General features: G+C 41.2%; 1 long non-coding RNA gene and 1 other non-coding gene across 2 annotated transcripts in view; both read right to left on the bottom strand.

Annotated features, from left to right (window-relative positions):
* Positions 1 to 27,593, bottom strand: part of LOC138908733 (uncharacterized) — a 174,955-nt gene that overhangs the window by 2,389 nt on the left and 144,973 nt on the right. The gene's annotated exons all lie outside the window — the stretch shown is intronic.
* Positions 18,645 to 18,751, bottom strand: LOC117273331 (small nucleolar RNA R71). Its single transcript, XR_004503343.1, has one exon. It is a non-coding gene; the product is annotated as a small nucleolar RNA R71 (small nucleolar RNA).

Here is a 27,593-nt window from a genome sequence, read left to right as displayed (position 1 = left end):
TAATAGCTTTCATTAGAATCACGTCTTGAAGTTATAACATGATCACACCCAGCACATGCTTAGATCACATTCCCGAAGGATAACACAATAAGATAGAAGTATTCGGAATAGTCACATTTATAATGATCAACCTGGGGCTTACAAAACAACGTGGCATCTAATTCTAATAGAGAGATTTAGCCAACATACCTCGCCTTGAGCGTCCTTACATTACTACAATATTCCTGAAATATTAACGACTTCGATCTATTTGGAAATATAACAAAATTGAACACCAATTAGGAAGGAGCTCATGGTTCCAGCTCATTTGAGCATTTTATCAAGCACTAGGTGTGCATTAAGGTTTCAAGGTCCTCTTATGGTGGATTCCTTCATCCTGCTACCCAAAGTCTACCCAATTGAGCTCAACAATCTTCCCACAAACATTGATAGTACATTCATGCATAATGAACAACTCCCACACCCAAGAATTGCTTTTCTCATTACCTAATTTTTAGTAAAATCCCGAAATTGAGGGTTAGGGAGTAGAATCTTACCTCTAGGATGAAGACCTAGTGAGTTTTCCTTGTTAATCCTCCAAGCCTTGAGCAGGAATTGAGGAACAATTAGTTTAGGAACCCCCTCTCACTCTAGATCACTTCTTCACTCTCAAAATATCAGATTTTTCTTATCAAATGGTCCTTAACGTCTATATACCGAAGTAGGGTTGGGTTATAAAAACAAGAAAATAGACCTTCCGAACACAGCTCTCTGATCGCAGAGTGGACCGCAGAACAGATATGCAGTCCGCAAAATGGGCCGTAGAAGTGATGTCAAGAACTGGGTTGTTCTGGTCAGGTTTGCAGCAGGTCTGAGGTCATATAATGCACCGTAGAACTCCCCTCCAGAAAATTTTATGTTGGATCTGTGATGGATTGTGCACCCAGTGAAAGCATTATGCGGTCACAGAATGGACCTAAAATGAACCTCCAAAATTGGTCATTTTTCTGTTGCACTCTGCGGCCGATCTGCTGCCCTCAGAGTGGTTCTGCAGTTGCATAGTGGACCGCAGAAATGCCTTGCTCTGTCAAAAATTTTCTTCAACTCTCCAACACACTGTTCAACCCAGAAAGTCCGTACCGCGCCTTGGCATCACGAAACCCGGCTTCTAGGTGAAATTTTTATGGGGCCTTACAAATTAATACTGAGAAATATTATTCATTGAATGTCATTGCATGGCAAATATTAGTTTGTCCGCGTTGGCAATATTCCTTTCTGGGTCTCCCCGGTGCCCACAGAAGTTGTTGTTTCCACTTGCCTTGTTTTCCGTCGGTCTCCGGTTCTACATGTCGCTCTATTATTTGAGTATTTAATATGAACCAATTTTACCCTATACAGATAGTCCCTTCTGAAAGTTCCTGACGCTTGATTAGATGCACGTCTCTCTGCAATTAATGCCCTCGACACGCGTCAAACCACGATTTAGCAATATTTTTGCTAGTTCGCGAGGTAATCATGGTCAAGATTTTAGATGCCTATTTCTTTAATTATACGCCTCATTCTTCTTCTTTTACACTTCATAGTTCTTCAAACTCTCTCAATTTCTTTGCATTCAACTCTTTCTTGCTTTCACTTTTCTTTAATCTTCTTCTTAAAAAGAACTCTCATTACCTTCTGCTAACTATGGCTTCCACCTCTAAGAACTCAAGTTCTCTTAAAAAAAGAAAACACAGATGATGATACCCCTCATACGGTGAGCACCATCATTCCCAGAAGACTCAACACAACCAAGGACTTCGAAGAGAAGTTTCCTTCTACAAGTTCTCGTACATGAGTTGTTGGCGTGTACCCTTCTTCCATCCATACCCTTCTTACATTGCCATGATTTGAACATCATCGCTTCCGAACAGGGGGAGAGAGTAACCTTCACTAAGAAGGGATTTATGTACGTTTATGCGTACCAATTTACTTTGGGTGCATTTTCTTTGAGCAGGAAAATTGACCCCATGATTTCGGAGTTGTGCCACAAATACCAGATTTGTTTGGCATAGGTAGGCCGTTCGATGTGGTGAATGGCAACCTCTCTACGGTGGCTATGCCAAAAGATGCAGGAAGAGTTCACCTTGGCTCGCATGATTAACCTCTACTCCCCCAAGATGTTCCGTGGAGGAGTAATAAACTTTAGCAAACGTGGCCGCCATACTTTGCTCACCAGCATGGATGACGACAACGACGGTGGGTGGATGGTGTGGTTCATTTTTGTTGCCACCAAGGATATCATTCTGGTCACAACTCCATCTTTCCCTTAGTCATGGACTAGTACACGTAAGTTTAAAACCTGCCTTTTCTCTAAAAAAAAAAGGTTGTTTCATGATGTTACTGATCATTCTCTTTTCACTATTTTAGCAACTCGGTGGACACCGCTAAGGGTTGAAGGCTTGGACCAGTGGGTTCAGAAGATTGCAGACATTACCAAGCCTGAGACCCGCCGGTGGAAAGAACTGGCATCCAAATACGGGTGGATGGCCAAATATCATTGTAAGGCCAAAACTTATCCTTTATTTATCCCATTTTTGTGTATAAGAAAATTAGTTAACTTCTTTTTCCGTTGAATTTAGGTGTCCCGCAGGGCTCCGTTACCATCACCGAGGAGGATGTTTTGGCTGATCCCGTAGATGCTACGAGGTTACTAAAGGAGGCATTCACCCGAATAGGAACCACCGGATTCGTTTCTAGTCCCTGCTTCCTATCAAAGTCCCCTGCCGGAGAGTAAGAAACCACAAAGGAGGCGCTCTTCCTCGGCCGAGGGCAAGTATAAAAAGGTGAGGAAAGTCGTACCCGAGCCAGCCGATGTCAATGTGGTGATTGACGATGATGGGGAAGCCAGTGATGTAGGGGCATCCATACAAAGGAGAAAATGACCTTCATCGACTCAACCAAATGCTCAATCTGAAGAGCATATAACCCCAACTAGGGACGATGCCCAAGCACTATGGGGAGAGTGTGACTTAGTGGAGAACGCCAATTCTCCCTTTCCAGTCCTGACTGTTGATCCTAGTACTATGAGGCTGAGTACCGGGCATCTTCCGTCTTTGGTTGATGAGCAACCTATAACTAGCACTGCCTTTGCTGCAACTACTTCTAAACCTACAACACCATCAGCTTCATCACATTCCACGTTGGTCATACCTTCGTCACAAGCAACTGCTACATCACCCCCACCGTACGCGAACACCCGAGAGGAGGATGTCCCTTCTCCCCAGTCCCCGGACCATGGGAACTTGGGGAAAAACTATTCGCCCTCCTCTGCAGATCCCCGGGGGAGGAGGAGTGTCTCCCTTTCGGTTTTTACCGAGTGCCATATGATGTTCCGGCCGGTGGAGCTCGCCAATTACTTGAAGCCGCTGGCTTCAGAGAAAGACAAGAAGAAAATACACTCTCTTTTGGGAGAGTGTATGATAAATAACTCCATGCACAACGCAACAACGTTATGGTACTCGTTGTCTTTACTATCTGTTTTCTCTTGACTTGTTATGACAGGATTTCTAACTTGGGGTTTTTTCTTCACATGCCAACTTCCTTGCTTCTGAAGGCCTTCAGAAGTTGATCCTTGATAAAGAAAAGCTTACGTCCGAGTGGGATCAACTGTTGACCGAGAGGGACCAAGTTGTTGCTCGCCTCCCGATAGTGAAAGCGCAAGCTGCTAAAGCGTAGAATTAGAGGTTCGGTTGCAGCAGAGCGAGCAAGAAGTGATGGCCCTTAGCTAAGAAGCCTCCTAGTTACGTGTATAATTTCAAGAATCCATGACTATATTGTCTGAGGTCCAAAATGTTGTTCTTGCTGCTGTCGTGCGCGAGCTTGCCTCTATTGTGAGATTGAATAACTTGGAGGTAGCCTGCTACTCCAAAGCTAAAGAGGCTGCTGCTGCTGAGAAGAAGTGTGCCGATATGGAGGAGAAGTATAAGAAAGTCATGGAACACAATAAGGTTCATATCTATACTATCCATGATCTTGATCTCAGCCTTAGGGACACAAGATTCGAGCGAGATAGCCTTTCAACCGAAGTTGATCGGCTTAAATCAGAACTCCAGTGCCAAGTGGATTCCATCATTATTGAGAAAACACATTCTATGTATAGCATGAGGAGAAAAACCTTGGATGAGGCCAAAGTGGGCTTCATTTATTTTGATACCAAAATCGCTAAGGCCCGAGAGGTGGAGTCAACTGCCCGAAGGCGCCTCCTAGCTCGGCCCGATGCAACTAAATCATCTAGTTTCGGTTTTGAGTTCTTGAGATCTAAGGAGGACTTTGAAGAGGATAATGATGAAGGCCAAGATCCCGAGTCGATAGCAGATCTACCAACTTCTCCTTGCGGCGCAGATACTTCTGTTCCCCTGAGTTCTGGGATGCAGTAGTTTAGTTTTTGGCTTTCTCTTTCCTTTGTTGTTTTCTTTTCATACTTTTGTACTTGTGCTACTTGGCATGTTTGTTATATAAACGTGCTTTTTATTTAAGCATTACACAAAGTTTACTTTTTTGCATTGAATTATGAAAGGCTGTGAGTGCATTTTTTCCCGTTAGCATTTGGGTTCCGAGCATAAACTCTTCCAAAAACAACCCTTTACAGTGAGTGTTTCATAAGAGAGGGCCCTCTTATGTTTACGGTGCTCTTGAAAAGGACGTCACATGTTCAGTCCGACACTAGCATTTGAAGTACTTGATTAACTTTCAAATGATAAAACTAATTCATAATTTGGACAAGAAACAAGATAAAAATAAAAGGACTTTATTTTATTCCTTCTATACTCAAAAATACATAAGCATTCGCTTTACTGGAAGTGAAATTGCCATTACTTGTGGCTAACTTGTACTACTTAGTGAAATAGCGATTACTTGTCGCTAACTTCTACAGGGTTGGTTGCGCAGTCTCTGGTCCCATTGACACATTTTTGTTCCCAAATTTCGTAGTACAGGCCGCTGTGCAAATTAGGTTGCCATATTCTCATATCATCCCCCCCCCCCCCCAGTGTTCGAATGCGAAGAATCCGAATTGGAATACTGGAGGTCTTGCTCCTTTGAAGATTCCACTAGTGAATGATTGGATAATCTTTGGTCTGATAGCAAGCTTCATTTCCCATTTGGAACTTTTCTACCGAGCCAAAGATAATCTAACCACCCCCAGTGGCTTATAGTGAAGGGGCACTCATGAACGGTCGAATAGCTTTTGGTCCGATAGCAAGCTTTGTTACCCGTTAGGAACTTTGCTATCGAGCCAAAGACTATCCAACCATCCCGTAGTGGTTTGTTGTTTTCATGCCTTGTCATTTAAAGGTCTTATTTCTGTTGATGGTGTTTCCTTCATAGTATGCTTTCCGTTGCTTTCTCGTTAAAAACCTTGCCAGAAAAATCCAATTGGGACAAAATCTAGACGAAGGGAAAAAGAGTGCAGCACATACTTTCAATATAAGTGGTGCACATCAGCAATAGTACCTTTTAAGGTGCGCCACATTCCAGTTCCTTGACAACTTTACTCTGTCTTGGTTTTCCAGTTCATATGATCTTTTCCCGGTGACAGTTGAAACCCGGTAGGGGCCTTTCCACGTCGGACCCTGCTTCCCTGCATTGAGCTCTCGGGTATTTTGAGACACTTTTCTTAAAACCAAGTCTCCTACTTTGAAATAAGAGAGATAGGCTCTTCGATTATAGTATCTTTCCATTGTTTGTTTTTAGGCCACCATCCTTATGTGCGCCAAGTCCCTATGTTCGTCAAGCAACTCTAATTTGACTAGCAATGGTTCGTTGTTTATCTCTTCGTCCGTCCGGAAATATCTCATGGTAGGTTCTCCCACTTCCACCGAGATCAGGGCTTCTGCTCCGTATACAAGAGAAAAAGGTGTCTCTCCTGTGCTCAACTTGGCCATTGTCCGGTATTCCCATAGCACTCCCGGTAACTCTTCGGGCCATTTGCCTTTGGCTGCTTCTAATCCCTTTTTGAAGTTTTGAATGATCACCTTGTTTGTCGACTTCGCTTGGCCATTCGCGCTCAGATGGTATGGTGAGGATATGATTCTTTTGATTCTCAAATATTCAAGGACTTTTGTGACCATTGCACTTATGAACTGTGGCACGTTGTCGCAGGCTATCTCCTCTAGTATTCCGAACCTGCAAATTATGTTCCCCCCACAAGAAATCGACCATTTTGCGCTCGCTGATCTTATGATAAGGACCTGCTTCAACCCACTTAGAGAAGTAATCAGTTAAAATCAGAAGGAATCGTACCTTGCCGGGAGCCGGTAGCAGCGAACCGACTATATCCATTTCTCATTTCATGAAGGGCCACAGGGATAAAATCGAGTGCAGTAGCTCTACTGGTGGGTGCACTAGCGGCGCATGGCGTTGACACTCATCACATTTCTGAACGAACGCCTTAGCATCTTGTTCCATCCGAGACCAGTAATATCCTGCCCTAACAAATTTTAACACCAATGAATCTATGCGTGAATGATTTCCACAAATCTCTCATGACATAATTAGCCTCGGAGGCTCCTAAACATCGGGCCAACGGGCATTGGAATGACTTTCTATACAACTGGCCTCCCCAGAAACTATAGCGAGCTGCTTTGGTACAAAGTGCCCGGGATGCCTTTGGATCTTCTGGCAGTTTGTAGTTCTCAAGATACTCGATGATTTCATTTCTCCAATCCCAGACAAAATTGGTCACGTTTACTTCATAATAACCTTCCACATCCAATACCGAATGCTTGAGTTATATATCCGAACCAGAATCTTATCCCTTCATTTCCGTAGACGTGCCAAGATTTGCCAGTGCATCTGCTTCTGCATCTTCCTCTCTCAGGATGTGGGTGATTGACAATTCCCTAAATTGTGCGAGCAGAATTTGGTGTCGAAGATACAGTATACCTGATTTACTACCAGTTGGGAATTGCATTTGATTTCAATGACCTTAAAGTCTAGTCCTCGGGCCATTTCAAGTCCTGCAATCAAAGCCTCATACTCGGCTTCATTGTTAGTGAAGGGAACAGTTTTTATGTCCTGCCTCATGGTTTCTCTCGAGGGCATAATTAATACTACACCGACCCCGGACCCTTTCATGTTGGAAGCATCGTCCATGAACAAGGTCCAAACACCTTATGTCATTTCCGACACCATCACCACTTCTTTGGTTGCCAAAGGCAGTTGTCCGGGACTAAAATCGACCACAAAGTCGGCAAAAACTTGCGATTTGATCACAGTCCTGGGTTTGTACTCGATGTCAAATTCACTCATTTCAACTTGGCTAGTCGACTTGACAATTTAGGTTTGTGAAGGATATTCTGTAGGGGAAAAGTTTTCACCACGGCTATCAGATGGCATTGAAAATAAGGCCTAAGCTTTCGAGCAGCGACTACCAGAGCTAAGGCCATTTTTTCGAGGTTTGGGTAGCAAGTTTCCGCTCCCATTAAAATTTTGCTGACGTAATAGATAGGAGATTGCGTAACTTCATCAGCTCGGACTAGAACGACACTTACCGCTATCTTCAAGACCGCTAAGTAAATTAGCAACTGTTCGCGTTCCTCCGATTTTGATAGTCCATTCAAAGTTTTTTTTCCGGAGTCCATTCAAAGTTTTTTTCCTCTTGAGAAGTGAGAAGAAGTGATGGCATTTTTTCGAAGACAGTGAAATGAACTTGCTTAGAGCAGCCAGTCTTCCAGTTAACCTTTGGACTTCTTTCACATTTGTTAGCTAGTCGAGAATGTCCTCGCTGGCTTTAATTTTATCAGGATTGACTTTGATCCCCCTTTATGACACCAGGAAACCTAATAATTTACCGGAGCTGACTCCGAATGCACTCTTTTCCCTGTTAAGCTTCATGTTATGCTTCCTTAGGATGTCAAAAGTTTCTTGAAGGTGTTTCAAATGATCACTTGCTTTCAAAGACTTAACCAGCATATCATCTATGTAAACGTCCATTTTTTTCCTATTTGCATTTCGAACACTTTGTTCACGAGCCTCTGATAAGTGGCTCCGGCATTCTGAAGCCCGAAAAGGCATCAGATCGTAGCAATATGTGCCAAACTTCATTATGAATGAAGTCTTTTCCTGATCCTCTAGGTTTATTTTGATTTTGTTGTACCCGGAATAGGCATCGAGGAAACTCATCAACTCATGCCCGGTCGTCGCATCAATCATCTGATCAATGTTTGGCAATGGGAACAAGTCTTTTGGGCACGCCTTATTCAGATCCTTATAGTGTACTCATATGCAAAATTTATTATTCTTTTTTGGAACTACTACTACGTTAGCTAGCCATTCGGGATACGTTACCTCCTGGATTGAACCGATATCAAGAAATCGAGTTACATATTCTTTGACAAACCTGTTTTTGACCTCGGCAATTGGGCGCTTCTTTTGCCTTGCCGAAGGGATGTTGGGGTCCAGGATTAACTTGTGCATGGCCACCTCTAGCAGAATACATGTCATATCTTCATGCGACCACACAAAAGAATCAACATTAATTTTAAGAAATTCTATTAATCCTGACCTGAGCTCGGGGTTTAATCTCATCGCTAAGTGAAACTTCCTCTCTAAGAACATCTCAAACAATGCGACTTGTTTGAGTTCTTCCACCGTGGATTTGGTTGCGTTCATTTCTTCCGGTACCTGGAAATACCTTGCCACCTGATAGGATTCCGATGGCTCCTCCCCTTTGTCGACTTCATTTGGTTCGGGAGCGGGCATCGGTTCCTATAATTGCTATGTCGCATGTTCCTTCTCTTTACTGTTGGAAACCGAGATTGCGTTCATCTTCCTTGCCGCCGGTTGATCTCCTCTTACTTGTTTAATTCCCTGTGGAGTTGACAATTTCAGAAGTTGATAGTATGTTGATGACACAACCTTTATCTCATGTAGCCATGGTCTGCCAAGAATAATATTGTATCCCACGTCGCCATCCACTACTTCAAACAAGGTAGTCTTCATGACCCCTTCGGCGTTTGTGGGCAGCATGATTTCCTCTAAGGTTGTCACATGCTAAGTTAAACCCAGCGAGGAGCTTTGTGGCCGGAATGATGCTTCCGGTTAACTTGGCTTGTTCCAGCAATCTCCATTAATTGATATTGGCTGAACTTCCTGGGTCCACATAAACATGTTTAATTTCAAAATCTAAAATATTAAGAGAAATTACCAGGGTATCGTTGTACATTAATTGATATTGGCTGAACTTCCTGGGTCCACATAAACATGTTTAATTTCAAAATCTAAAATATTAAGAGAAATTACCAGGGTATCGTTGTACGGTAGTAGGTGTCACGCCCCGAAATCGAGGAGCGCGACCGGCGCTCAACCGAGTGAACCCGGTCGAGCAAGCCTGTCAGATATTCCTTCTACCCAAACTCATTCATGAAATAAGAGGAGATGTACTCCATTAATCAAACACTGAAAATATTTCATTAACAACTTCCGTTTTATTCCCATTAGCAGCTTCATTCATAATTTCCAAAATATTACAAGTTTATAGATATAATGAAAAATATGTTTTCCAAATACCAACATTTCTAGTTCAATACCCAACATCAAATACCACCCATAACCTATCTACGGAGCCTCTAAGTACAACAGAAGAGTAATATGGAGATGCCGGCAACAAGGCCCCGGCTATACCTCAAAACATATTAAATGAGAAATGAAAGATACATGACCTCGAAATGAAGTGGGGCTCACCAAGTCAGCTGAAGAGAGTGTACTGCTATCACTGATCAATGCCGCCTGCTATAGAACCACCTGCATTTATTAATGATGCAGCGGCCCCGGCAAAAGGGACGTTAGTACTGTCGAATAGCACTAGTATTATACTGTCCTCTTTCAAAAATAGAATGCCAATATAAGAAAGGGAAAACCACAGAAACAGCAAGCCACAATCAACAATATCCAAATGTCCAATTTAAAACATAATAATTTTCAAAATACGAACTTCTTATACAATTTTGGTTGGGAGATCATTAGCACCGATATACCACCGTCTTTGTTAGCACGGAATTTGATCAAGCCCGATCGGCTAGGCTATCTCCCCACGAACAATGTGGTTTGACATGTGATGCGAAAGAAAGTTGTTACCATTAGTAGTACCAACATGTGCGCAACATGGTGTCCGATCTCCACCCGATCAGCTAGGCCGCCTTCCCACATATGTCGTGTGGGTTGACTTTTCCAATCCACAATAATTACCAGTTTCATCCCAATTAAGGGGAATAATATTTCCTTGGCTCATTTGGCCATTCACAAGATTCTTTATACCTAGCACGATGGCCGTATTTCATATTCCACACTTTCACATCTTTCAATTTCAAAGATCACCATCAAATATCAACATATAGAATATTTCAAAAATTTTGTAATGGTAACTTTAAACACAAATGGTTTCTTCCCAAAGAATGGGATATACCAACCAGCAACAGAAACACACATCTAAATCATAAACAATCAATACACCATTTATTCTTGCAATACTCTTCCCCATCACCATTTATTCTTGCAATACTCTTCCCCTTCCCCATAAATGACAATGTACAATTTCAACACATGAGTATGTAAGAACTCGAATCACACTGGATACATTTATAAAGCAAAGCATTAGTTAAAGCAGCCCCTTATGGGCATGAATTAAGTACAAAATCTTTGAGGAAATTCTATTTTCGAAATCATTTTTAAAACAGTTGAGTAGGCTCATTTCATATTCTTTATCACATCATCTCACTTCATTGGGACTATTGGCCACAAGTATAACTTTCACTCTTGGCACGTTGGCCACACTTTATATCCCCAATTCACTTATTTCACTTCCAACCATCTTTATGGATTATCAACAATAAGACATTTCCAATCAAGACTTTAGGTACACATATGAGCAATTAAGAGTCTTAAGCATATTGTGTTTTCTCACAAAATTTGGCATCATAACCTTCATTTGAAACACAACTCAAAGACATAGCATTTTAATACCCATATCATTCTTGAACACATTCCCAAAAGATAACATAATGTGATAGGAACATTCGGAACACGTTTTGAATACATAATTCTCGACACATTACTTATTCGGGACAATCGATTTTATTGGGAACAACCATACTTGAAACTTACGGGAACATTATGGAATTCAATTCTAAAAGAGTAGTTTAGCCAACACACATTCTTTGAGCTTCCCTTAAATTACTACAACGTTCCGGAAATTCTAGCAATCCCAATCTATTTTGAGACATAACAAAATTGAACACAAATTAGGAAGATATTCATGGTTTCAGCTCATTTGAGTATTTTATCAAACACTAGGTGTGCAAATTTGGATACAAGGTACTTCTACAAGATTTCCTTCACTCCACAATCCAACATTTACTTATTTGAGCTTAACAATCTTCCCACAAACCTTATTAGTACAAGCATGTATAAAATAATACTCTTACACTCAAGAATCATACTCCCAATCACCCATCTTTTATCCCAAACTCGAAATTGAAGACTAGGGGTTTGAAGCTTACCTCTTAGACGAAGATCTTTTAATTGGCTTCCTTGATTCTTGAAGATTGGTGCAAGATTGGATGATTATAATGTTAGGTTTCCTTCTTCTCTCTCTAAAATGCTCTTACCTCTCTCTAAAACCCTCAGAAAAATACCCCAAAATAAGCCCCAAAGGCTATTTATCAAAATGGGGTCAGGTTATGAAAATAGAAAAATTAACCCCCCCCCCCCGGAATTAGGACTGCGGTCGCATAATAGATCGCACAATTGGCATACAGGTCGCACAATGCACCGCAAAATCAATGCCCAGAACTGGGCTGCGCTGGTCAGGTCTACGACCAGTTTTGCGACCGCATAACCACTTTTGCGATCGCAGACGCAGAATCACCTTCTGCCAGTCTTTGGTAATTTGGTCATAACATCTTGTAGGAGTATCCAAATGATGAACGGTTTGAAGCATTAGAAACTAGACACATATACCTTTATTTTGATAGGTAATACACCATATATCTTATCATATAATGAGAGTTAAGCACGTCCAAATTTGGTCTTGTGCGTACATATTCGAAACTTTAGTCTATAATGAAATTTCCAACTTGACTTGGACATAGGGCTCTCCTTAGACCCCACAAAACTTATAATATGCCTCGTACACTTATTATCATATGAAATTGATATCCATTATATTAATAGTCTTTGATTGCACACAAAATAATATAATGAGCGCACATCAACGTTCTTACTAGCGGTCAAGTACTTCGAACTTTTCCGGGGTATTACATTTTCCCCCACATAAGAACATTCGTCCTCGAATATTTTACAAGTCACTTATAAGAATAGAGTTACCATCCTTTTACCTCCAACCATTATACATAGCCACTTATGACTACCTCGGTCTCATACTTTTCAGAATTTAAACTTACTTATGGCCCTTAAATTTCGGCTATCTTTACAAATTCTTAAAAATTCCGACAAAGTGTCCCCTGTAACTGGGCCTATCCACCTGTCAAAGAATCACCAAAATCATCCTATCAACACATCCACAACTCCACAAAGCATCATAATGTATATCAATATCACTAATCTTAACATTACATGCATTATATTATCAAGAGTGATATCTGGACATGAACTGTACATTTTTAAATCATAACACCTAGAAGGTACCTTTCAAATCAAAACCAATTGCTACATAATCAAGCGAAAATATTTTCTTTCCACCACACTTTCGGCCTTCAAGGTGACCTTCTCGACTTACAGACTTAGCCATAACACATTAACGTAGGCAATCCCAACTTCCAGACTATTCTAACAAGGGTGGCAATTAGGTACGTTTCATAAGCTAACTATCCATTAACTTCACCTTCAATAACCTCTGCCAGAACGATATACAAAGGATTTCCAATTACCTCCTTAGACATAAACATATGAAACACCAGGTACACGGAGGACAATAATAGGGAAATATCATACTCATAGTTTGACCAATTTCCTTCAAGATTTCATAAAGCCTAATGTGACTACACATACTTTACCTTCCCTAACAATTCACCCAATATATTCATAGAGAAAATCCTGATAATAACCCGTTCACTTTCTTCAACTCTAAATCCTTACGCCGAACACCCAAACTAAACCTTTGGCAACCTCCAACAATTACTTTAAGATGTGCTTAGCTTGAATATGACCATAAGATTTCCTATCCAGTATATTTGATCACGGGATGATGCTTCTTCTTTGACATGTTTGAACCTTCAACCCCTTTATGTTACTATAAATATGAACAACGAGGTTCGAGATTGGCTAGAATTATTCAAGAATCCATCAATGTGCTGAGCACGGCATTTTAGGAGGTTATATCCTAAGAGACATGAAGGTGACTACCAATAGTGCTGACATGGTTAATCATTGTAATGACATCATTGATTCGACACATGAGGCATAGAGTTGCCTAGTGGGCATTGATAATGTAGGGATCGTGTTCATGATACTGAGATTTAAATAAATGAGTCATTTAAGACATGTGACATATGTGAGGCATGGTCGGGAGGATAAAGACATTAGCGTCAGTTATTCTTGGAAGACTATGAGTCATGAAAAGGACAGCAACAATTGTTTCATTCCATATGTTCCTTGTTTGGCAATAGTAGGCCTCAAAGATAAATAGCCAGGTACGTGACATCAGTTCTCTCATGGAATGTAGGAAAAAACAGTTTAACTCGAAATGAGAATATTCTAGCACCCTGAATGTAATGTGGGTTTCAAGATACATGAAGTTGCATTACGCTCTTAACCATATTTGACACAAAGAATCTATGCCACAAACCCATTAACATGAAAAAGAAGTTAAATACTTGTGGGATTATTATCATTCTCACAGCTTAACCTCTGCCAATAGTTGATCCTGTGTGAGAAAATTCAATATGCTCTCATGTTACTAGACGATGAAAAGGATTCATAATAATATACACAAAGGAATAAAGTGATTGTTCAAATCATAGGAGCCACATACACCAGAGAGAAAAAGAGTGGCTCAAGAAGGATCTCAACACTAGGCTGCTTTACATTAGATTTGATATCACATAGGTAAATATTATGGTGGTGCGTGCATAGGTACAAATGAGCAGATGTTATCCATTTGAATCAATAGGTTCTGTACGAAATTCATCAGGTATAGTCCCTTGTTGAGAATTTAGGAAAGAAAGTGGGAAGTATTAATCCTAGAGTTATAACTCAATTCAAGGACATAATTATAGAGATCAATTTCACAAGAGGTTGTAAATAAGAGAATTTGTGATTGAGTGGATTCACGAATAATGCATCTCGTTCAAAGAGTAGGTACATGCAATGTTTTGTGATTCAACATCTTGTTAAGACCATGTCTGTGAGAGCTTTTCAATATGGGTGCACATATACAACAAAGAAAAAAATCATGCGGTGTTCATAACGATATAGTAAGGGATTCACGAAAACTTACAAGATAAATGTCTGGGATTTAACTCTAGTTAATTCACTTCTAATGTTCAAGTGGGTCTCTCGAAATCACTTAATTATTAGTTTGGACATTTAGTAGAAACTCCTCTCTCGATTAACTCTCAGCCTCACAATATGAACCAATTTAAGCTCAGTGAAGATATGCAAGAATTCGTAGTGGATTGGCCTTTAGGAGAACCTCTCTCGATTATCCTCCTAGCTAGGGTTAAACCATAATTCAATTAGCCTCTTTCGATTACTAAGAAGAATTAATGAACTCAACCAATAAGATAATGCAATGATATCACAAGTTATGCCTCTCTTGATTACATGAACATGTGAATATAGATGCAACAATTAAATCATCCAAAACGATTCAATACATCCGACCCTACTTGGTATAAATGCATGGAAAAACGTTATTTTCTAGACTTTTGAAATACATTGGACCTAAGGAGACTAAGGAGGAGTGGTAAGAACACAAGCACAAGGATTTCATCATTCCTTCCTCACTCAAGACCCAAGTTTGGATTGAATTTATATTTTTCTATACTTTACTTATATTTGTGATGAATTGCTCCATATCTATGGAGTATTTCTCTTTAGGGTTTGATGGATTTGGTGTATTGATGATTGTTTGTGTATTATAACTCTAGTTTTATGTATTGAAGCATTTTGGATGATTTAATTGTTGCATCTATATTCAGTAGTTCATGTAATCGAGAGAGGCATAACTTGTGATATATTTGCATTATATTGTTGGTTGAGTTCATTAATTCTTCTTAGTAATCGAAAGAGGCTAGTTGAATCATTGAATAAACCTAGTTAGGAGGATAATCGAGAGATGTTCTCCTAAAGAACAATCTACTATGCATTCTTGTATATCTTCACGTGCTTAAATTGGTTCATCTTGTGAGGTTAAGACTTAATCGAGGGAGGAGTTTTTGCTGAACATTTGGACTAATAATTGAGTGAATTCGAGAGACTCACCTGAATATTAGAAGTGAATTATCTAGAGTTAGATCCCAAACAATTATCTTGCACCTATCCTATCAAAACCATATCTTCTCCCATTGATAATCTTCTTTGCTCATTCCTTGCTTCAAATGTCATTAGTCAATAGCTTAAGATTCTTAGTTAATTTTAGTTAGAAATCATATAAATCTCAATTGTCGATCATCTTGGATAGCAACCAAGCTAGAAATTACGAGAACACTGTTTAAATCCAATCCATGTGGATACGATATAATACTATACTATATTTGATTAGCGAGCATAATTTAGGTGTGTGTTCCGAGCTCGTCAAATTTAGGTGCTATTACGTTTGTGTTCGTTGACTATGCGCAGGTTACAGGTTTAAAGTGGTGCATGACTTGAGCTTCTGCAAAAGAAGTGCTACCATACGAGCCAGAGATGGAAAAACAACTTCGACAGCTGAGGAAGGAAAGAGATCTAACCGAGACATCAGAAAAGGTTGGGCATGTCACGCCCAAAAATAGGGGAGCGCGACCTGCGCTCAACTGAGTGAACCCGGCCGAGCAAGCCTGTTAGATTTTCTTCTACCCAAACTCATCCATGAATAAAGATAATACATATTTTCGTTAATTAGACAATAAGGTGATCATGTCTGCAACACCAATTCATTACCATTAGTTACTTCATTTAAAAAGTCTCAAAACACACACACACACACCCCTTCATGGTTCAAAGTGGAACACGTGATTTAATCACAACACAGATTGTTTGTCATTCCCAACACCCATATACAACCCACACTAAGTCTACAGAGCCTCTAAAGATACCGAAGAGTAAAATGATAGTGCCGGCAACAAGGCTCCTGCTATACCTCAAAACACGATAATACATACGAAACAAAAGATGCACAAGCCCAGAATGAGATGGGGCTCACCAAGTCAGCTGGGAAGAATGAGCACCACTAACACTGGTCAATATCCTCCCCTGTGGAACCACCTACATCCATTAAAAATGCAACGCCCCCGGCAAAAAAGGACGTTAGTACATGTCGAATAGTATTAGTATGAAAACCAAACACCAATTTAAGAACTCAGAAATACAGTACGAATATGATGAACCAGGGCGACAATAGAATAGCATAGATAGTCGTTTAAACCAAAGCAAGCTTATCAAGAGCTGTCATTAACATTTATAGAATTTAAGATGAGATCACTTGTAATCATTTTCACACAAAGCGGCCCCACCGCCTCACCCCAAATGTATGCAGGTGGAGGTGTAAGCATAATACCAAACTCTACTCAAGCGGCCCTGTTGCCTCACCCCAATGTATGCGGGTGGAGGTATAATCACAGTACCAAAGACCTACACAAAGTGGCCATGCCGCCTTACCCCAATATATATATATATATATATATATATATATATATATATATATATATATATATATATATATATGGGTGGTGGTGCAACAACAATACCAAAATCATACACAAAGTGGCATTGCCACCTCACCCCAATATATACGGGTGGAGGTGTAATCCCAATCACATTCTCTACACAATTTGGCATAATACTTTCTACATAAATCACGACTTGGAATCATTACATGTAGATACACAATCCATAGTTTGGAACACATCCTCAATTTATAATACAATATGATAAGAGCATTTGAAATAAGGATTGGACATATATCTTTGTCACAATACTTATTCGAATTACTCGATTTGTAATAAATATCTTGGAACTTACAAGGGTAATGGGGGTTCCAATTCTTAAAGAAGAGTTTAGCCAACATACCTCGATTGAGCTTCCTTAAACTCTAAAATGTTTCGGAATTCTTAGCAACTTCAATCTATTTTAGATATATAACTAGTTGAACCAAAATTAGGAAGATGATCATGGTTCTAGCTCATTTGAGCATTTTATCAAACGCTAGGTGTGCATTAAAGTTTCAAGGTCCTTTAATGGAGGATTCCATCATCCCACAACCCATTCCTTACCATGTTTAGCTCACAATCTTCCTACACCCTTTGATAACACAGGCATACAAAATAAACAACTCCCATATCCAAGAATTGTCTTGCTAATTACCCATTCTTAGATAAATTTTGAAATTAAGAGCTAGGGTGTAGAATCTTACCTCTAGGATGAACACCTAGTGAGTGTTCCTTGTTAATCTTCAAAGATTTGAGTAAGAATTGAAGGACAATTTGTTGAATATCACTCTCCCGCATATCGGCCACACAATTTTGGTGCCCGAAGTTGATGTCGCCTGCCTGGGTCTGCGATGGTCATGCGGCCCGCCAACCTGTTCTACGGTTGCATAATGCACCGCAGAACTGGTCTACAGTCGCATAATGTAGCGTAGACTTCCTCCAAATCCAGCCCCACATCTGCTTCACTCTGCGGCCATTATGTGGTCCACAGAGTGATTCAGCGATCACATAGTGGGCCGCAGAAATGCCCTCTTCTGCCAAAAATTTTCCTTTACTCCCCAGTGCATTGTTCAACCCAAAAAGTCTGAGCCGCGAAGAATTTCTAAAATCCTCAAACACGTAAGCCTACTTCGGCACCATGAAACCATTAATTCTTTATACAAACTTTTAGGGGGCCTTACAGGGCAATACTCAACCAAAGAAACTATGGTTGGGAACAATGATGATAATATAGATTTGGCTGCAAGAGAGGCAGCCCAACAATTAGAAAAAGCTGCACGGGAATGAGGAAGCAGCTATTAGAGATGCACAAATTATCTATGAAGAAGAGAAGGGTCGGAGAATTGCTCAAAATCAACCTATAGTTGTAGACCAGTTCGGAAATATAGCTCACGTGCCTGGGGACTAGGCGATTATACTAGACCGGTCTACAATCAAGGATTATCAAGTGTTAGACCACCTCCAATTGCAGCTAATATTTTTGAATTGAAGCAAGGGTTGCTTCAAACCTTTCAGAATTGTTGTATCTTCAGAGGGAAGATGAACGAAGATCCAAATACACATCTGATGGACTTCGAGGAGATTATGAACACCTTTCAATACAATGGTGTGTCACAAGATGCAGTGTACTTAAGGGCATTTCCCTTCACACTCAAAGATGATGCAAAATAGTGGCTTTGAAACTTACCCACGGGATCGATTAGAACATGGGAGGAGATGACTAAAAAATTTCTTGATAAATATTTCTCCTTAGTTAAAACGGGCAAGTTAAGAAGAGAAATCCATAACTTCTGCCAGAAAGAAACTGAAACTGTTTTTGAAGCATGGGAGAGGCTTAAGGAGATAGTTAGAAAGTGTCAACATAGTGGAATTAAACTCTGGATGCAACTCCAGGACTTTTGGGATGGATTGACACCGGCCTCACATAGAACATTGAGCAATACAGTTGGAGGCCCCTTGATGAAGAAGACTACAAAGGAGATAGTCACAATTCTTGATGATTTGTCTGAAGATGAAAATTAGTGGCCTTCTAAGAGTGCTGAAAGAAGAAGATCAACTGGTGTTCACCAAGTGGATGCTAATACATTTGTGCAGATACAGCTTGATGCTATGGTGAAAGAAATACGAAAGCTGACCTTAGCCTCGATACAAAATAAGCCTCACACAGCTTGTGATATATGTGGAAAAGGACACCCTACTCATGAGTGTAAAGCCTCAATTGAGGAAGAAAATGTTATGGGAAACAACAATTTCAATGCAATGGGTCAAAGGCACCCCGGTTTTTCATGGAGTTCACCTGGTGGTACTGCGAACGCTTGGCAAAAAAATAACTCTAGACCCCAGGGACAAGGAGCTCCAGCATACCAAAATTAATAGAGGCAGCAATATCAGCCTCAACAGGCCATTCGGCCTGCCTAGAGGATCTAATGAAGGTCTTCATTATCAAGACAGATGAGAGGTTGGACGCCCATGGAGCAGCTATCAAAGAATTGGGCAAATCTTTTCGAAACCTGGAGAGACATGTGGGACAGGTTGCAACAATATTAGCTGAGAGGGCCCAGGAACTCTCCCCGCTGATACTGAGAGAAATCCCAAAGAAAGAAGGTGTAGAATCTTACCTCTAGGATGAAGACCTAGTGAGTTTTCCTTGTTAATCTTCAAAGATTTGAGCAAGAATCGAAGGACAGTTTGTTGAAGATCACTCTCCCACTCTAGGGCACTATCTCACTCTCAAAATATCATGTTTTAGCTCAAAAATGGTCCATTGCGCCAATTTAATCGAAGTAGGGCCGGGTTTTAAAAACCAAAAAAATGAAGCTCCGGAATAGGTTATGCGGTCGCATATGCAACCGCATAATGGATATGCGGTCCGCATATCGGCCGCACAATTTTGGTGCCCGAAGCTGATGTCGCCTGCCTGGGTCTGCGGTGGTTATGCGACCCGCATACTTGTTTTGCGGTCGCATAATGCACCGCAGAACTGGTGTACGGTCGCATAATGTACCATAGATTTCCTCCAAATCCTGCCCCGCATCTGCTTCACTCAGCAGCCATATACGTTCCGTAGAGTGATTATGCGACCGCATACTGGGCTGCAGAAATGCCCTCTTCAGTCGAAAATATTCCTTTACTCCTCAGTGTATTGTTCAACTCAAAAAGTTTGAGCCGCGAAGAATTTCTAAAATCCTCAAACATGTAAGCCTACTTCGGCACCACGAAACCTTAAATTCCTTACGTGAAATTTTATGGGGTCTTACATTCTCCCCACTTAGGATCATTCGTTATTGAATGAGTGTCAAATTCCACCATTAGCATTCAATGTGGCCCGACTGTTAATTCACACCCACCAGTAGTTTCAAAATTTGGCTAACACCCTAAATGTCAAAACAAAATCACTAGAGTCTCCCCTGTAACTGGGCCTATCCACCTGTCAGAGAATCCCAGCGACCAAGCCTAACAACATATACATAACCGACGATACAATATAACACAAGAACAACGCAAACCGTTGCCTCATAAGCAATATATTGCCAGAAAAGGAACACCATTAATATCAACTGTACAATGATACATAATTCATAGAAAGTAACTCTTAGAATTTTCATAGATCACAACTTTGAAAATACATGGCTATTCAAACAAATAAGGATACTTTTTCTTCATTTCTTCCTCGGTCTCCCAAGTAGCCTCTTCAACCTGTTGGTTTCGACATAGCACTTTCATGGATGCATTTTCTTTATTTCTCAACTTTCGGACTTGCCGATCAATAATAGAAACTGGAATCTCTTCATAAGTCAATTCCTCATTAACCTCAATAGTCTCAACCGGAACAATGAATGTCGGGACTCCAACTACTTTCTTCAACTTAGATACATGAAACACTGGGTGCACTAATGACATCTCGGATGGTAGCTCAAGCTTGTACACCACCTCACTGATGCTCTGAATGATTTTGTACGGTCCGACATACCTCGGACTCAATTTTTCTTTCTTACCAAATCGCATTACACCTTTCATGGGGGAAACCTTCAAGAATACCCAATAATCTTCTTTGAACTCTAAATCCCTACGACGAACATCTGAATAGGACTTCTGACGACTCTTAGCAGTCTTCAACCGCTCCTTAATGATTTTAACTTTTTTCAAAGCCTGATGCATGAGGTCTGGCCCTATCAACTCTGCTTCACCAATTGTGAACCACCCAATGGGAGATCTACATCTCCTTCCATATAAAGCCTCGAATGGTGCCATCTTAGTGCTAACATGATAACTATTTGTTGTAGGCAAATTCTATGAGTGGCAAATGATCATCCCAACTACCTTTAAAGTCTAGAACTCAAGCACACAACATATCCTCGAGCGTCTGAATAGTCCGCTCTGCCTGTCCGTCCGTCTGTGGGTGAAAGGTTGTACTGAGATTCACCTGAGTACCCAAACCTTGTTGAAATGTCTTCCAAAATTAGCCGTGAACTGTGCCCCCAGATCAGAAATGATAGAAACTGGAGTGCCATGCAACCTGATAATTTCTTTGATATACAGCTGAGCATACTGTTCCGCTGTATCGGTAGCCTTAACCGGTAAAAAGTGGGCTAATTTCGTGAGTCGATCCACAATCACCCAAATCGAGTCAAACTTACGAGGAGTGCGAGGTAGTCCTACTACAAAGTCCATATTAACCATTTCCCACTTCCACATTGGACTTTCTATGTTCTGTGCCAACCCACCGGGCCTTTGGTGTTCGGCCTTCACTTGCTGACATTTGGACATCTCGCCACAAAGTCCGCTACATTTCTCTTCATATCATTCCACCAATAGACTTCCTTAAGGTAATGATACATTTTTGTAGAGCCCGGGTGCACGGAATACCTAGAAGTGTGAGCCTCAGTCATGATTCTCTCCCGGAGACCATCTACATTTGGAACACATAGACACCCTTGGTACCTTAATGTACCATCACCCATGCCAAGAGAAAAGGCCATGGTTTTATGTTTATGAATCCCCTCTTTCAATTGTGCCAATAATGGATCGTTGTATTACTTCTCCTGGACTTCCACAACAAGTGATTATTCAGCCCTATTTTGCACAATCACCCCTCCTTCACTAGAGTCCATAAGACGAACTCCCAAACTAGCCAATCGGTGAACTTCTTGGCCAATGGACTTTGATATGCCTCCAAGTGTGCTAAACTACCCATAGATTTCCGGCTAAGAGCATCCGCCACAACATTAGCCTTCCCCGGATGATATAGAATATCAATGTCATAGTCCTTGAGTAATTCAAGTCATCTTCTTTGCCTCAAATTCAATTCCTTCTTGTTGAAAAAATATTGAAGGCTCTTATGGTAATATATCCACATGGACCCCATATAAATAATGACGCCAAATTTTCAATGCAAATACCACCGTCGCAAGTTCTAAGTCATGTTTTGGATAGTTCTTTTCATGATTCTTAAGTTTCCTAGAAGCATAAGCTATCACCTTGCCATGTTGCATTAATACACACCCATTATTTATGGATAGTTATTTTCATGATTCTTAAGTTGCCTAGAAGCATAAGCTATCACCTTGCTTAGAAGCATAAGCTATCACCTCGTCAATGAACACTATTACGAAGGAGTCGAGGAAAGAGTTGAAGACCCGATTCATAAGATCCATAAAAGTTGCTGGGCATTTGTTAGCCCAAAAGACATCACCAAAAATTCAAAGTGCCCATATGGGATTCTAAAAGCTGTTTTCGGAACATCCTGTTCCCTAATCTTCAATCGGCGATACCCGGATCGTAAATCAATTTTGGAGAAGTACTTAGCACCTTGCAATTGGTCAAACAAGTTATCTATCCTTAGCAGTGGGTACTTATTCTTGATCATGACCTTGTTGAGCTGCCGATAGTCAATACACATTCTCAGTGACCCATCTTTTTTCCTTACAAAAAGGACCGGCGCACCCCAAGGCAATACACTTAGCCGGATGAAACCCTTTTCTAACAAGTCCTTCACCTGCTCCTTTAGTACCTTCAATTCAGCCAGTGCCATTCTATAGGGTGGAATAGATATAGGATGCATGTCTGGCATCACATCAATCCCAAAATCAATCTCTCTGTCTAGTGGGATCCCGAGGAGTTTATCCGGAAAGACTCCCGGAAATTCATTCACGACAGGTACGGACTCAAATGTATGCGCCTCAGCGTCGGTGTCCGTAACCCGGACCAAATGGTAAATACATCCCTTGTTGATCATCTTCGTGGCCTTAATGTAAGAAATAAACCTACCCTTCGGCACTGCATCATCACCCTTCCACTCAATAACTGGCTCATTTGGAAATTCAAACCTAACAGTCCTGGCTTGGCAAAACAAGAATAAAGCCAGTCCATCCCTATTATTACATCAAAGTCGGCCATCCCTAATTCAATGAGATTGGCCATGGTGTCCCGACCACGCAACGTGACAGCATAATCCCTATAAACCCGCACATCCAAAATAGACTCACCAACCGGACTAGATACAGAGAACGGCTCATGAAGTTGTTCCGGTTCTATCCCAAATTCCATAGCAACATAAGGAGTAACATATGACAAAGTGGAACCTGAACCAATAAGAGCATACACATCATGAGATTGGACAGTATACCTGTGACAACATCTGGAGAAGCCTCTGAATCCCGACGCCTCTGCATAGCATAAAATCTGCTGGGTCCTCCCGAATTCTGTGCACCACCCCTAGCTGCACCTCGCCCTGTGGGTGCTGGGGTGCCTCGAGCTGGAGGTATTATGGATGTAGTAGCTGCAGAATTAGCTGGCTGCGCCACACCTCTGCCCATGTTTCGGCGGGCCGAGCAGCAATCCCTCTGAATGTGACCACTCACACCGCACCCATAGCATATAGGTAGGTCCATGAAGCAGGCCCCAAAGTGCATCCTCCCACACTTAGGGCATGAGAGCCTCCGCTACTGAAACCTTCTGTTGGGCCGACCCTACTAGTTGGGTCCCCTGTTGCCCTGACTAGGTACAGATGACTATGCACTCATCGAAGACTGAGCGAATGATTGAGATGGCCCTGATGACCCTCCCCATAATGCCGACCTACCACCACCACCACCGGAAAAACCATCAAAGTTTCCCACGGACCAAGCCTTGCTGCTACTGTGATGCTCCATGCTATTCTTCAATTTGCGGGCCTCTGTGGCTTGAGCAAATGCCACCATCTTACCATAGTTCATATTAGAATTCAAGGCAGTTGTAGCGGCTCATTAATAACCAAGGGCCTAAGGCTCTGTACAAACCTGCACACTCTAGCCTCCATAGTCGGCAACATGTGAATAACATACTTGGACAGGCGCGCAAACTCCATATGGTACTCCCACACATTCATACTACTTTGCTTCAGGCTTTCAAACTCAACGGCACGGGCTGCCTTAGTTTCAGCATGCAAGAAATGATCCATAAAGGCATTTATGAACTCACCCCACCTTGCCGGAGGGCTCCCCTCCCCACGGGATTCCTCCCACAATTCAAAGCAAGAATAGGCCACCCCTTTCAGGCGGTAAGAGGCCAACTATACTCCCTCCGTCTCTGTAGCATGCATAACCCGGAGAGTCTTGTACATCTCATCAATGAAGTCCTGGGGGTCCTCCTCGGGATTAGTACACGTAAACACTGGAGGATTTTACTGAAGAAACTTGTTCACCCTGGAACTAGCAGATTCCCCTGGTTGACTGGAAGAAGTAGGCCTGACACTCGATCTCTGAGCCTGAGAAGCCACTAACTGTGCCAACATCTGTACGGCTCCCCTAAGATCAACATCAGAAACACCAGAATCGGAAGGTGGAGCTGGAGGTGGAACTGGAATATCAGTTGGAGGGACCGTTGCACCTTCAGTAGGTGTAAGGACAGGTGCAGTCTGATCAGTTGTGGTAGACAGCATAGTAACTGGGGGAATATCCTCACCCCTCAGGTGTCGCATCATCAAATATAGGATCAACTGCCACTCCTAGGTGATATTGGCTCTTTGGCCAGTTCTTGCCTTCTTCTTATGTGCCATGTACTGAAAATTAGAGTAACGCACAAGTTAAAGGTGGAACAATCTTACAATCAGCTTTATCGCACGATCGAGAACATGAAAGAAGGGTATTACCTAAATGCCCAAGTAGCATCCAAATTATAGATGTGGTCGACAACACACTGATAAGAAGAACTCTACTAGACACGGCTCTGAGACATCCTAGGACACTTTAAAACCTTAGGCTCTAATACCAAGTTTGTCACGCCCCAAAATCGGGGAACGCGACCGGCGCTCAACTGAGTGAACCCGGCCGAGCAAGCCTGTTAGATTTTCTTTTTACCCAAACTCATCTATGAATAAAGATAATACATACTTTTGTTAATTAGAAAATAAGGTGATCATGTCTACAACACCAATTCATTACCATTAGTTACTTCATTTAATAAGTCTCATAACACAAACACACCTTCATGGTTCAAAGTGGAACAAGTGATTTAAGCACAACACAACTTGTTTATCATTCCCAACACCCATATACAAACCACACTAAGTCTACAGAGCCTCTAAAGATACCAAAGAGTACAATGATAGTGCCAGCAACAAGGCTCCGGCTATACCTCAAAACACAATTACACATACGAAACAAAAGATGCACAACCCCGGAATGAGATGGGGCTCACCAAGTCACATGGGAAGAATGAGCACCGCTAACACTGGTCAATATCCTCCGCTGTGGAACCACCTGCATCCATTAAAGATGCAGCACCCCCGGCAAAAAGGGAAGTTAGTACATGTCAATTAGTACTAGTATGAAAACCAAACACCAATTTAAGAACTCGAAAATACAATATGAATATGATGAACCAGGGCGACAATAGAATAGCATAGATAGTCGTTTAAACCAAAGCAAGCTTATCAAGAGATGTCATTAACATTTATAGAATTTAAGATGAGATCCTCTGTAATCATTTTCACACAAAGCGGCCCCGCCGCCTCACCCCAAATGTATGCAGGTGAAGGTGTAAGCACAATACCCAACTCTACTCAAGCGACCCTTCCGCCTCACCCCCAATGTATGCGGGTGGAGGAATAATCACAGTACCAAAAACCTACACAAAGCGGCCATGCCGCCTCACCCCAATATATATATATATATATATATATATATATATATATATATATATATATATATATATATGGGTGGTGGTGCAACAACAATACCAAAATCATACACAAAGCCTCACCCCAATGTATGCGGGTGGACGTGTAATCCCAATCACAATCTCTACATTATTTGGCATAATAATTTCCACATAAATCACTACTTGGAATCATAACATGTAGATACACAATACATAGTTTGGAACACTTTCTCAATTTATAGTACATTATGATAAGAGCATTTGAAACACGGATTGAACATATATCTTTGTCACAACACTTATTCGAAATACTCGATTTGTAATAAATATCTTGGAACTTACAAGGGTAATGGGGGTTCCGATTCTTAAAGAAGAGTTTAGCCAACATACCTCAATTGAGCTTCCTTAAACTCTAAAATGTTCCGGAATTCTTAGCAACTTCAATCTATTTTAGAAATATAACAAGTTAAACCAAAATTAGGAAGAAGATCATGGTTCTAGCGCATTTGAGCATTTTATCAAATACTAGGTGTGCGTTAAGGTTTCAGGGTCCTTTTATGGATGATTCCATCATCCCACAACCCATTCTTTACCATTTTTAGCTCACAATCTTCCTACACCCTTTGATAAAACATGCATGCAAAAGAAACAACTCTCATACCCAAGAATTGTCTTGCTAATTACCCATTCTTAGATAAATTTTGAAATTAAGAGCTAGGGTGTAGAATCTTACCTCTAGGATAAAGACCTAGTGAGTTTTCCTTGTTAATCTTCAAAGATTTGAGCAAGAATCGAAGAACAATTTGTTGAAGATCACTCTCCCACTCTAGGACACTCTCTCACTCTCAAAATACCAGGTTTTAGCTCAAAAATGGTCCACTGCGTCTATTTAATCGAAGTAGTATCGGGTTTTCAAAACCAAGAAAATGAAGCTTCGGAACAGGTTATGCAGTCGTATATGCGACCGCAGAATGGATATGCGGTCCGCATATCGGCCGCACAATTTTGGTGCTCGAAGCTAATCTCGCCTGCCTGGGTCTGTGATGGTTATGCGACACACAGACCTGTTCTGCGATTGTATAATGCACCGCAAAACTTGTCTACGGTCGCATAATGTACCGCAGACATCCTCCAAATCCTGCCCAGTATCTGCTTCACTATGCAGCCATTATGCGGTCTGCAGGTTGATTCTGCTACCGTATAGTGGGTTACAGGAATGCCCTCTTCTGCCAAAAATTTTCCTTTACTCTCCAGTGCATTGTTCAACGCAAAAACTCCATGCCGCAAAGAATTTCTAAAATCTTCAAATAAGTAAGCCTACTTCGGTACCACGAAACCTTAAATTTCTTATGCCAAATTTTACTGGGCCTTATAGGGCAATCCTCAACCAAAGAAACTATGGCTGGGAACGGTGATGATAATATGGATTTGGCTGCAAGAGGGGCAGCCCAACAATGGAAAAAAGCTGGACAGGATGCTGAGGAAGCAGCTATTAGAGATACACAGATTATCTGTGAAGAAGAGAAAGGTCGGAGAATTGCTCAAAATCAACCCATGGCTGCAAACCAGTTTGGA

This window comes from Nicotiana tomentosiformis, chromosome 3 (genome assembly GCF_000390325.3).
Source record: "Nicotiana tomentosiformis chromosome 3, ASM39032v3, whole genome shotgun sequence".
Classification (NCBI taxonomy): Eukaryota; Viridiplantae; Streptophyta; class Magnoliopsida; order Solanales; family Solanaceae; genus Nicotiana; species Nicotiana tomentosiformis.
Note: the sequence above shows the minus strand (reverse complement) of the source record. Positions and strands in the feature narration are given on the sequence as shown.